Source organism: Poecilia latipinna, unplaced genomic scaffold, assembly GCF_001443285.1.
Source record: "Poecilia latipinna isolate Pla-1442-1.1 unplaced genomic scaffold, P_latipinna-1.0 Scaffold877, whole genome shotgun sequence".
Lineage (NCBI taxonomy): Eukaryota > Metazoa > Chordata > Actinopteri > Cyprinodontiformes > Poeciliidae > Poecilia > Poecilia latipinna.
This window is the reverse complement of record NW_015113493.1, coordinates 421694-433466: the sequence shown is the minus strand read 5'-3', so window position 1 is coordinate 433466 and position 11773 is coordinate 421694. Positions and strand designations below refer to the sequence as shown.

The 11773-nt window shown below is 35.9% G+C and overlaps 2 long non-coding RNA genes across 3 annotated transcripts; one reads left to right on the top strand and one right to left on the bottom strand.

Annotated features, from left to right (window-relative positions):
* Positions 1 to 44: 44 nt before the first annotated feature.
* On the top strand, positions 45 to 1941 carry LOC106957127 (uncharacterized). The gene is made up of 2 exons (XR_001426898.1): positions 45 to 487; positions 1284 to 1941. It is a non-coding gene; the product is annotated as an uncharacterized LOC106957127 (long non-coding RNA).
* A 2540-nt stretch (positions 1942 to 4481) lies between these two features.
* LOC106957121 (uncharacterized) lies at positions 4482 to 6202 on the bottom strand. Of its 2 annotated transcripts, XR_001426896.1 has the most exons (4): positions 5190 to 6202; positions 5020 to 5103; positions 4616 to 4940; positions 4482 to 4534 (listed from the first exon to the last, which is right to left on the bottom strand). It is a non-coding gene; the product is annotated as an uncharacterized LOC106957121 (long non-coding RNA). The 2 variants fall into 2 exon arrangements; XR_001426895.1 differs by having other exon boundaries at positions 5020 to 6181.
* Positions 6203 to 11773: the final 5571 nt, after the last annotated feature.

Genomic DNA, 11773 nt, shown 5'->3' with positions numbered 1-11773 from the left:
GTCATGTTTCTGGACTGTGGGAGGAAGCCGGAGAACCCAGAAAGAACCCACCATGCACAGGGAGAACATGCAAACTCGATGCAGAAAGACCTCGGGCCAGGAATCGAACCCAGAAGAAAACTCAACTAGCAACTTAAGGATTCCAGCCCTAAAATGTAAAAATTCTCACAGAAACAGAAAACTTATAGACACCGTTTATAAGCAAAGACAACTTGTTTTGGGCTTAGTTTCCATTTATGTGGCCATTGTAAAGTGATTAAAGTTAATGTCAAACTAATTTGAGAAAATGTGTAAATCCATGTAAAGAGTAAAGTTTAGAAGGATTTTAAAATATGACAGTCACCACACTAGTTTTCAGTTTTCAAGTGTACACGCTTTGACTTCATTTCTTATTTTGTTTTTAAAATTGTTTTTTTTTCTCCTTTTCTTATTTAGGTTGGTGGTAATGTAGTACCCAAAATCAATCCCTGGGCGTAGAACTACTGCGGTAAGTCTAAAAGTTTAACTAATCCACCCTGTGACAGTACATCCCCACCCCAGTCAAACATGCCAAGATACACTGAGAGACATTGCCACGTGTGGAGATGAGTAGATGGGTGGAGGGGTGATAAGAGAGGGAGTGGCCTGCAAAAAATAAGCATAGTATTTTACTTATAAACTTTGTGGCTTTAATCTGTCTTTATATTTGTCTTTATTTTTTATGAGGACAAAAACTGGCATTACAACATGAATCAGTAATACTTATACCACATAAGTCACAACATCTTTGGGTGAAACAAATTCATACAAAAAGTCAGCATTTGCACAGAAACATAGAAATGTAGATATAAAACTCCAAATATCGTAATTAGGCCGTTTATCAGCAAAGGAATGCTGATTTTGATATTTGAACTCTTTAAAAGTGATTCAGCATTTATTATTTAACACTGTGCTGTTTATAATGCATATAAGCTGGACATTTAATCTGAAACTGTCACTTTTTTCTGTTTTGATTTTTAGACTTTTTTAAGAAACTGAAGCACTATGAGAGATTTTCATTGTTTGTGTAGTGGTAAAAATGACTGCAGTCAGTTTATCATTTAACACTTAAGTCAAGATAATATTGTGTATTTAGGACAAAACAGGATGTAAGTACTGGCTGGCATTTGGGTGGATGTAGGCATAGAAAATATTTTGGCTACATTACCTCCTTTTAAAGTCAGGTATACATCTTAGAAAGAGAGATTTGTGAACCTTACAGCACAAAAAATCCACATCCTGATTTTATTGTTGTTCTTTTCTAGCGGAAAAATCTGGGATGATACCTGGGAACCTGCAAGTAAATCCTCTCATGTTGCTGTCCACCAAGTGCCACTTCCTTCAGACAGCGAACAAGTCCTTCCATGATGTTACTTTTTCTTTTTTGTATTACAAAGTATTAATTTCTTTTCTTTTTTTTTACTGCAGTTTGACCATTTTACGAAGTTCTCTGTGTAATATTGTTTTCGGCCATTCACTGAAATGAATGTTATGGTTGTAATATATGTAAGCTTATGTTGGGCTGTTTACTGACACATTTTTGTCAAGTTCTGTTAAAGACTAAGTGAGGCTGATTGAGTCACTGCATCAGGCAGGTATTGTGCCTGTATTAAGTCTTGAAATTTAGAACAGAATTGTTTGTAGATTTTGTTCAGTAAATATGACCTAAAGTCTTAAAAACTTTAAACATGGTATTGTACACATTTCTTTTTGAGTGTTTTTAATGTTGATGTGGATGTACAAAGTAAAGTCTATAAAAATACATAACAAAATAAGCACAACTTGATTTTAATAACTAAATGGAAGTGTTTTTTTTTTTTAACTCAAAAAGCTATTATTTTAATATTATCTTTTTTGTGTCATGGATTTTGTCAATCAAGAATGTATTTGCAAAATGCTATAATAAAATTGCTTTCAAATGCAGTACTTTTATTTTTAATCACAGCAACTTTAAGTGAAGTTATTGATGAAGAGCATGATAAAATACATTGTAAGGTCCAGATCAACTGACTGTATTAGAACAACACATTTTAATAAACCTATGTCACAAATGCCATACTTTTGAAGAACACACGAAATATAAATTTGCATTTATATATATATAGATATATAGATATATCTATATCTATCGGGACAGGTATATCTATATCTAGATAGATCTAGATCTATAGATATGTAAATCCAAATGTATATTTTGTGTGTTCTTTAAAATTGTGTATGGCATTGTGTGTTGTCTGTAAGGCATGCTGCAAGGTTAAACTGTGTAACAGATTCGTTTCCTACACACATGCAGAACTGTGTGAATGTGTTTTATTCAGTATGATCAGTATTTACACATAAAAAAAGTTTTATGCAGAAGTATTTTGAATAGCATGTTTACCTGTCTAAGGTTAATTATTTAAGTTTGCAGCTTATTTTGTGTATAAAAGGAAAACCAGATTAGTAAATTAACATTGAATCAGTTTGAGTCTACTGTAATTTAAACTACATTAGTATAGTAATCTAAATTATCTAAATTGATTGACATAATGCTTTTCTCCTAGAGAAACACTATGTTAAATTTAACAATCTAGGGCTAGATTGGGGTTAGGGTTAACCCTAACGCCATCACTAATCTCAAATTGGGTGGTAGAGATGGATTAATCTTCAAATGCTTTATGAAAGTAATGGTTCAAAGATGCATTTTCTCTAGAATTGAGCTCTGTAGCCCGACTCTAAATCTGTTCTAGTGGAAAAAGAATGATCTGCCTGAGGCCTCAGGCCTCTGTGGTTCATTTCATCATTTCATAAGCTTGCAGAGAAAAGGCATAAAGAGAATGTAAGTTAAGTTGTGTCCATCTAATTATTGTAGTTGAAATAGAGGTCTACCCCTTTTGGTTTGTAAATGCATCCAAATACCAAGTTAATGTTAAGATTATTTCACTAAGTTGGGACGCTCTGTTTTAAAAAAGAAGTTAGGTCCAAATCTGAAGCATTTCAACTAAATGACACCGACAGCAAGTTCTACCAAACCTTAGTCAGCTTCCTTTTTCACCTGTCAACTGTTGAACCTAGACATGCATAAATAACGCTAGGTCTACGGGTCCTTTTCAAAAAATTAGCATATTGTGAAAAAGTTTATAATTTTCCATAATGTAATGATAAAAATTAAACTATCATATCTTTTAGATTCATTGCACACCAACTGAAATATTTCAGGTCATTTATTGTTTTAATACTGATAATTTTTGGCATACAGCTCATGAAAACCCAAAATCCGTCTCAAAAAATTAGCATATTTCATCCAAACAATAAAAGAAATGTGTTTTAATACCAAAAAAGTCAACCTTCAAATAATCGTGTTCAGTTATGCACTCAATACTTGGTCAGGAATCCTTTTGCAGCCTTCAATGCGGCGTGGAGGAAATCAGCCTGTGGCTCTGCTGAGGTTTTATTGAGCCCAGGATGCTCCGATAGCGGCTTTAAGCTCATCCAGAGTTTTGGGTCTTGCGTCTCTCAACTTTCTCTTCACAATATCCCACAGATTCTCTATGAGGTTCAGGTCAGGAGAGTTGGCAGTTGACAAGTACTGAAATTTTATTTAATTTATTTATTTTTAATAAAGACATTGACAGACAAACTGAACCGCATTCAATTGACCATGGATAAGAAACTGTTCCACCAGTACACACTTTGTGTATTCTTTGGATTAAGAAATAAGTTAGAGCTGCTCATATTAATAAAAAAAGAAAAGTAGAAGATCCAAAAAGATGTCTTGGTTATGTTAGATACTACAGAATCACTGGGACTGCTTAATGTAGCATTGTAGCCATTTAACTGCTCAACATAAGCACAAGTGTTATTACTCCACTTGAAGTAAAAATAGTAAAACTATTAAATTAACTACAATTTCTCTTATTACCTAGAAAATACACTAGATGTGCAGAAACATAAGTGANAAAGNAACACACTCAATGACATGCATGTGGAAGTAATTACAGCTCTAGTAAGCCCTTTTAGAAAATACAAAGGCACAAACAAATTAACTATTTAAAAAAAAAGAATCAACAAGATAAAACACTGCCCATTTGGAAACATGAAAGCACAAGAACAAATTGTAAGGTGTCTCTCTGTGACGTATGAGCAAACTATATATATATATGACTATCAGTCACTACTGAAGTCGTCGTCAAAGGTAACGCTCTCTGCTCCTGACAAAGTCTGTAGATCAGGGTGTCCAAAGTCAGTCCTAGTGGCCCGGCATCCTGCATGTTTTATTTTCTCCCCGGTGGGAGAAACAACCTTTTCAGCTTGTCAATGTTCTTCTTAGGCCTCTAAAGAGTCATCATTTGATGCAGGTGTGTTAAACCAGGGAGAGAACTAAAACATGCAGGATGCCGGGCCACTAGGACCCACTTTGGGCTCCCCTGCTGTAGATAATACAGCAGCTGCAGCTTCATCTGTTGGTGCTGCAGCTCTCTGAGGATGATGCTCTGGAGTCCTCTTGTGCCTTCGTCAGTTAGGTCACAGGACAAACCTTTAAAGTTGAACATAAATAAAAATCCAAAATTTAGATGCTTTTACTTTTGGTATGATTATGCGTTACTTAAAAACCTACTTTTAAATTTACCTCCCAATAACAGGTGGGAAACTCCTTTAGAGTGTCTTCATAGGATGACAGATTTCCAATGATGGTCCATCAACAAGGATCCTCTTTTCCTCTTACAGTCTCTTTACCATCATGATGTCATCGATTGCCCTTGTTTTTGTCTGAAGACTGACAGAGTCTGAAATGCATTTATGAAAAGGACAAATCAACTCAGTAAAAGTTTAAATTTGTAAGTTTAGCTCAACACCTGGAGTATCTAGTCATATTATTTTCAAGATATGGCCAGTACTTGCATGTTACATCCATTGAAAAAAGTGATTGTCTGTTGGCCAGCCTTTGATGAAAGAACGAAGCTTATGCAAATATCTCATACTATCTCGAAGAGCACTAAGCAGCACTCCATGTCTACACACCGCTAGCTACAAGCCTCCTCACCCAGTTTGCTGCTGGACCTGTGAGAGATCTCCCTGGCTGCTGACCATTGCCCACCACAAAATCTAGAATGCATACAATTCAGTCAGGCAAGCTGTTATTACAGGCTAAAAGGTTACTGTTATTATACATTTACAATCTGCAGTCTTACATTTTTGGTTGATTAGTGTATACAGTCCACAAATGTTCCTACGTTTTCATCCTTGGCAATGAAAAGGTCCTGAATAACAATTCTTTGAATCACTCAAACCCATAATATAAATAACTATATTATCAAAATTTAAATAACTGTCAACATTGGCTGTGTGAGTACTTTGACGTACATATCCCAGAAGGGCTGTCTGACTCTATCCTTGAGTGGTTATGTTCTTCAACATTTTGGTGTAACTGGTTAAACACACTTGAATCAAATGAGGTGCCACCACATTCATTCCGCATTCAGATCATATGAAGTCCTGGTAACATCAAAATTAATTGAGTGAGATGTTTTGTGGCAGAGAAACACCTAAAACGTGAAAGACACCTAACCTTTTATTGATGCCTGGTATTTGGACACCTATGTCCTATTTTATGTTTTCTTTTTTTATCTCTCATTTTAAATCACAGTTAAGATCTCGGCTGACAGCTTCCTGAAATGATTTTTGAGCGGGAAGCCATAATATATGAGTTGGATAAAATGTTAAGGAAGGATCCCTTCAAGTGTCAAGCTTGTACCCCAGATGTGCTTTCAGTTTCAGTGGATGGAAACTGCAAGTATTACCATTTAAAGAATGCAGCAAGGTATTGTAAAATGTGTAAAATATAACAATTCTTTGTATATGTTAGTGATGTTCACTACCTTTGGACTATAACACCTCATGAAGTGTGTTTTATTGCTTTGTTTTCAGACTGGAGGAACAGGCTATTTTAACAGCAATAAATAACAGACAGGAGGAAAGGAATTTGCCTGTACTGTCGCAAGTTCATTTTTAATTCAAGTAAATGACCTAGCTGCAATCAGTGTATTCAGACAGGGTTCAAAACTTTAAAGATCATCACAGCCTGGGGGCACTGATGCTTTTAGCAACCCTCCAATATTACAAAGTGGCAACAACAAGCATGACTATAAACATTATGTGACTCTATCGTGGCTAATTAAACGTATTAAGGACAGGTACTGTGTGCAGGTACAATTAGCCTCCAAGAGGCTAATTTAGCTAGCTTCCACAGTATATTTTGCGGTAAAATAAAAATGTTACAAACGTGTCTTCAACCATTCGCATCACAGTCCTACTGCCATTAAGTCCTAAAACTACCATCAGTAATTTTATAACGTAACACTTTGGAGTTATTTTTGGTTTTAGAGTACAAAAACATTTTGACAGATGCAGATTTCTACTCACCGGAGTGTAAGTGTCGCATATGATGACGTCAGCTTATTCTTCTTCTTGGGTTTTTGTGGGATCGGTCCTTATTTTTATTTCAATCGAACATATTAAAAGGTTTACAGAACAGTTTGCATGCAATCACAAACGAAAACACATTGTTATGTAGCTATGTGATAAAACAATACATTATTCAATGGTACTATTTTGTGTCCTATGTGGAAGAATACCAAGTGTGGTATGAGCGTATTGATCTCATGTTGTTCTGAGGCAAAAATGGCTAATAAACTAAGTCTCGTTCCACTGAGGTTCTGTTGAATAATAGTTTGTTAAGTTATGAGAAGGAACATAACACACATCTTAATTTTTCTTAAATTTATTTGGTGTAAATCATTGATATCATACTCAAAAATAGTTTTGTTTTATTTTTTTATTATTTTTTTAAGGCTTTTAAATCAAGCTAACAACCACAACAAAACCCCTCCGGTTTTATATTTTACTGAGTTATTTTTAAATACCGAATTAAAGCTTTATGACCGATACTCTGACATGTATTTGTAGTAAATATTCTTAATATCCTGTTCAAACTAGGACATAAATTGTAAATAAAGGTTTTTTAAAAAATAGAATAGACACGTCATCTTATTTGTTCCTAAGTCGTCAGAATCGGATGCTTCGGGAACGGTACAGCATTCAATGAGAGAACCCTCCGCGTCACATATTAACGCCAAGGGAGTACCCTTGGCGTTAATATATGACGCCAAGGGTACCTGACAAAACGTCAATATGTGACGAGTTGGGAGTGAGAATGTGTTGTGATATCATGTTCAAGTCTTCAGTTGTTGATCTGGTGTAAAACGGGAAAAATGTTGAGATAATCCAATCTGTTGATTAGGAGATGAAATCAGAAGAGCATGAAGTCCTCCTCAGCACAGAGGGAAAATGTAGTGGTGCATTTAGAGCACAAAGACCGTCCTTATTGTGCAGAACTGATCAAACTCCGAGACCAGCTTACTCAATCAGCAAGCCGCATCAGCGATCCTTTACATAATTTTGGCTTCGGGATGACGGGCACAGATCTAAAGTCCCGGAAGGTTCTTGAAGCTTTCTCTTATTACCCTGGTGAATGTTCCAACAGGTTTCTGCAGCCAAATGTAAACGAGTTTCTGCAACCAATGGGAAGACAGGAACCACGAGGAGCCAAAGTCACACATTTTCCTCATCTTGTCAGGGAAGAATTATGACTGCAAAAAATTAAAAATAATAATTAAAAAAATCCACAAGTGTAAAATATTTGTAATTGTACAACATGATGTGTAATACAATGCATGAATGTGCACCAATATTCACATATGTCTAAGCAGTTTCTCCAATGTACACGTTTCAAACCGAACAAGTACAGTTACACACTACGCATAAATCGTCAAATGCGCGTGCACGAATCCCCCAGCTGCGGACACACTTTTCTCACCACACGGGAGATGATGCGTTCAGGGCAAATGAAAAGCTGGGATATCTAAGAATTGTAATTGTAGTGCTGCATCGAAGGCAGAAGAAAAGCTCGGATATTTGAGCCTTCTCAGACTTCTTGGAAATACAGTATTCTTGACCTGGCACAGCAGTCCAAAAACACAATACTAGATCCATGCTCTTATATTAAAGTTACTGAATTCTAAAAATATCAACTTTTTAGGGTGCACTGCTGAAATACGGAAAAATAACAACTGCCTGAAAACTTATGAGAGCAACAGCGCCATCTTGTGGCAAAGGTTTAACTTCCAGAAACCACAGGGTGGTCCATCTTCTGAAGTGTGATCTTAATGTACAACCAAAAAAAGAAGCTTACAGTTGATGTTGGAATGTACACAGTCCAGTTTATTAGTACAATATATTAGAAAAACACAGGTTTAAAACAATTGGAAATTAGTTTGAAATCGTTTTATGGTTTGTTGTTAAGAGTTTTTGATCTGGGAGATCAAAACTCCCTATATCAAATTCTGATTAGTTGACAAAACAAGACAGAATATGTAATTTTGTACTAAAAAATAGATCTTTTCTAGATAAACAAAAAATGTTTTTCAGACGATAAAAATGTTTGGATAAACAACCTATAATAATGTTTGATGTGTGAAATAACCCGAAAAACACAGATTAAAAAAAAAAAAAACACCCTGTAGAATTTATCTCCCAAATTTTAAGTAACAATGTGCACTCAGTTTGGTAGGGTAAATTTAATCAAATATTTTTAGTAAAGCGCAACTAATCTCAACACCAAAAGAAATTAGTTAAAGTCTGCTAAATATTTCTGGGAATACAAACTTTCCTTTGGTTGCCATTTAAATGGACTGAGTGCACCACCAGAAGTGTGTCTTTGCGAGATATTGTGACGTAGCTGTTTTATTAAGGCTGTTTTGTTTATTCATTTTGAGGGACTGAGGCTCCATGTTGTGGCAGTGATGTCTTGTCTTGTGTTTATTTTGCTTGAGCGCTCTTTTTTCCAAGCTTGCTGTGTTTTGTAGGAACTTTCTTGTGCTGATGTGCTGAAGGCAGGGTGTCTGAAAGAGCAGGAGCTTCAGAGTCAAAGGCCCAATTTCAAAGCACTAAATTGCAAAGTCAAATTTCTTTTAAAGTCGTGTTTCATAGCATCTTTATAACACCTGACTGAAGCAGAGCTTCATTTGAGCCAGATTCTGCTGGAACAAGATCCAGGAACCATTTTGACAGGGTACGTTCAGGTTGATGTTTCCTTAGATAGGGTAAGTCTCACACTAATAATAATAATAATAATAATAATAATAATAATAATAATAATAANACATAAAGAAGGCAGGGAGGAGACAGAGCTCTCATCATATCATCCTATTTCATTATTGAATTCTGACATTAAAATATTCGCTAAAGTACTGGCAAATAGGCTAAATAAACATATCTCTTCTATTGTTCATCCGGACCAAACGGGCTTTGTCCCTAAAAGGTTTTCATTTTTTAATATCAGACGGTTAATGAACATTATGTATCATAAATTTGACAGTAAGTTTAAGGGAGCTGTTCTTTGCCTGGATGCTGAAAAGGCATTTGACCAACTGGAGTGGCCTTACATTTTGACTGTACTTGAGGAATTTGGGTTTGGTAGTAAATTTGTGTCGTGGATTAAAACAATGCATGTTCAACCTTCTGCCTCTGTTCTCACAAACCAGGACAAGTCAGAGCCCTTTCTACTGCATCGGGGAACCCGTCAGGGTTGCCCCCTTAGTCCTCTGCTTTTTGTGGTTGCTATGGAGCCCCTTGCCATTAGTATTAGAAAACACTCCCTAATCAAACCAATTCAATTGGGAAACATTGACCATAACATTTCATTGTATGCTGATGATGATGTTGTTTTTGTATCGCATCCTGAGCAGTCAGTCCCAATTCTCCTAGACCTTATTCAGTCATTTGGCGAGATTTCAGGTTATACTATTAACTGGCAGAAGAGCGAATTTATGTCATTAGGTGCAAGACTTACTTCTGAATTCTTAGATAACCTTTTATTTAAGATAACTGACAAACTGAAATATCTTGGAGTTATTCTGCCTAAAGACCCCAAACAAATTTTCAAATTGAACTTTTTAGAAAAAGTGGATAATCTTAGGAAAGATGTTGATAAATGGAGAACACTCCCACTCTCAATGATGGGCCGCATTTTGCTATTAAGATGGTGTCCTTGCCTAAATTTTTATATCTTTTTCAGGGTCTGCCTATTTTTTTTTTTAACAAAGGCCTTTTTTAAAATCATTGGGCTCAATAATTTTGCCTTTTGTCTGGGGCTTTAAAGCCCATAGAATATCAAAAGCTCATTTACATAAACCCAGAGGGATGGGGGTGGCGGGGGGTTAGGATTACCCTGCTTCCAGCACTATTATTGGGCAACGAATGCAAGGGCCTCGGTATACTGGCAGGAAGGTGATGCTCAAGAACTTCCTGCAAACTCTCCCCCTTGGGTGGCTATTGAAAGAAGTAGCGTTATAAACAGTTCTCTTCTGGCACTTCTTTTCTCAGCACCAATATCTCCTACAAATAGTGGAATAAATAATTTGATTGTTTTAAATTGTTTGAAAATATGGAAACAAATTAAGGTATACTGTAACCTACCAGAGACCTCAGTTCATGCCCCAATTTACCGTAACCATGCTTTTCCCCCATCGCTATCGGATATATAATTTAAAAATTGGAGACTTAAAGGTCTAATTACGCTGAAAAATTTGTATATTCACAAAAAGTTTGCTTCATTTGCAATGTTGAAGAGCTGTTTCTCTCTTCCGGATGCGGATTTTTTTAGATATCTGCAAATTAGAAATTTTGTTCGAATTAACATCCCAAATTTTGTATCTCTTCTGGAAGAAAATAAGATATGCAAAATGCTATTGGGCTCTCCAGAATGAAAAAATAATAATTTCAAGCTTTGTTGACATCTTTGCAGAGCAAATCAATTTCACCACAAACTCCTTGAGGGTTGCGTGGGAGGAGGAGCTGGGTTTGCAGATTGGGAGTGAAGTCTGGGAAAAGGGTCTTGGGAGGATCCGGTCATGTTCTATCAATGTAAGACATCAGTTAATTCAGTTCAAGGTGTTTCATAGACTCCACTATTCTAAAATGAAATTGCACAGAATATTCCCCTCAATATCTTCAAAATGTGATAAATGTAAGTCCGCTGATGGCTCCCTGGCGCATCTGTTCTGGTCATGCCCCAAACTCTTCCAATATTGGTGTGACATTTTTAACTTGTTTTCCGAAGTGTATGGATGCACGTTGGTTCCAGATGCCCAGATTGCATTGTTTGGATATTCTCCTTCACTTAGGAGCCGCAGCATTTCTATGCAAACGACTGTGATGTATGGAATGGTAACGGCTAAGAAAGTAATATTAAGATTGTGGAAAACTGACAAGATTCCTCAGTTTAAAATGTGGTTAAGTGATTTCACTGAGATTCTTCATTTGGAGAAACTGCGGTATGATGTTTTGGGCTCCACAAATAAGTTCTGTGGTATCTGGCAGCCGCTTTTGGACCATCTTTCTCAGTCTAAGAGTGACCTCCATGCTCGTTCAGTCTCTTAGTATGCCACCTGTGCCTTTATAGACAGGTTGTACCATCCTAAAATGAAAATGGTAACCAGTGCACTGTATTCAGTTATTTAGATAATTGCCTTGACTTGTTCTTATTTTATTTTATTTTATTTTTAGTTATTGTATGTTTTTATTGGTACTGCTGTATTGGTAAGAGTATATTTTTCTTATACAGTAATTTGTTAAATATGTATATGCTTCATACTCTTGTGTATGATTTATGTATGTTGTATTTTGAAAACTCAATAAATATATATATTTAAAAAAA